Consider the following 1,548-nt stretch of genomic DNA (forward strand, 5'->3'; position numbering starts at 1 on the left):
GACTGTTTCTCGCTGAGAAAATGCCAAAAAGCGGAATTCTGTCATAACATTGATTTACCTTCTGATTTTTTAAGGCAAGCTATTGAAAACGTTAGAAAATTGGAGAAAGGTGTCTATGTAGTTGATTTGAGAGATTCATTTCATTATTGGACTCACCAAACCACTTACAGTGTTTCAGGTACAACATGACTGTTTCTCGCTGAGAAAATGCCAAAAAGCGGATTTCTGTAATAACATTGTTTTACCTTCTGATTTTTTAAGGCAAGCTATTGAAAACGTTAGAAAATTGGAAAAAGGAGTCTATGTAGTTGATTTGAGAGACTCATTTCATTATTGGACTCACCAAACCACTTACAGTGTTTCAGGTACAAAATGACTGTTTCTCGCTGAGAAACTGCCAAAAAGCGGATTTCTGTCATAACATTGATTTACCTTCTGATTTTTTTAAGGCAAGCTATTGAAAACGTCAGAAAATTGGAGAAAGGAGTCTATGTAGTTGATTTGAGGGACTCATTTCATTATTGGACTCACCAAACCACTTACAGTGTTTCAGGTACAAAATGACTGTTTCTCGCTGAGAAACTGCCAAAAAGCGGATTTCTGTCATAACATTGATTTACCTTCTGATTTTTTTAAGGCAAGCTATTGAAAACGTTAGAAAATTGGAGAAAGGTGTCTATGTAGTTGATTTGAGCGACTCATTTCATTATTGGACTCACCAAACCACTTACAGTGTTTCAGGTACAAAATGACTATTTCTCGCTGAGAAAATGCCAAAAAGCGGATTTCTGTCATAACATTGATTTACCTTCTGATTTTTTAAGTCAAGCTATTGAAAACGTTAGAAAATTGGAGAAAGGTGTCTATGTAGTTGATTTGAGCGACTCATTTCATTATTGGACTCACCAAACCACTTACAGTGTTTCAGGTACAAAATGACTGTTTCTCGCTGAGAAAATGCCAAAAAGCGGATTTCTGTCATAACATTGATTTACCTTCTGATTTTTTATGGCAAGCTATTGAAAACGTTAGAAAATTGGAGAAAGGTGTCTATGTAGTTGATTTGAGCGACTCATTTCATTATTGGACTCACCAAACCACTTACAGTGTTTCAGGTACAAAATGACCGTTTCTCGCTGAGAAAATGCCAAAAAGCGGATTTCTGTAATAACATTGTTTTACCTTCTGATTTTTTAAGGCAAGCTATTGAAAACGTTAGAAAATTGGAAAAACTAGTCTATGTAGTTGATTTGAGAGACTCGTTTCATTATTGGACTCACCAAACCACTTACAGTGTTTCAGGTACAAAATGACTGTTTCTCGCTGAGAAAATGCCAAAAAGCGGATTTCTGTCATAACATTGATTTACCTTCTGATTTTTTAAGGCAAGCTATTGAAAACGTTAGAAAATTGGAAAAAGGAGTCTATGTAGTTGATTTGAGAGACTCATTTCATTATTGGACTCACCAAACCACTTACAGTGTTTCAGGTACAAAATGACTGTTTCTCGCTGAGAAAATGCCAAAAAGCGGATTTCTGTCATAACAT

This window comes from Cololabis saira, unplaced genomic scaffold (assembly GCF_033807715.1).
Source record: "Cololabis saira isolate AMF1-May2022 unplaced genomic scaffold, fColSai1.1 scf035, whole genome shotgun sequence".
Lineage (NCBI taxonomy): Eukaryota > Metazoa > Chordata > Actinopteri > Beloniformes > Belonidae > Cololabis > Cololabis saira.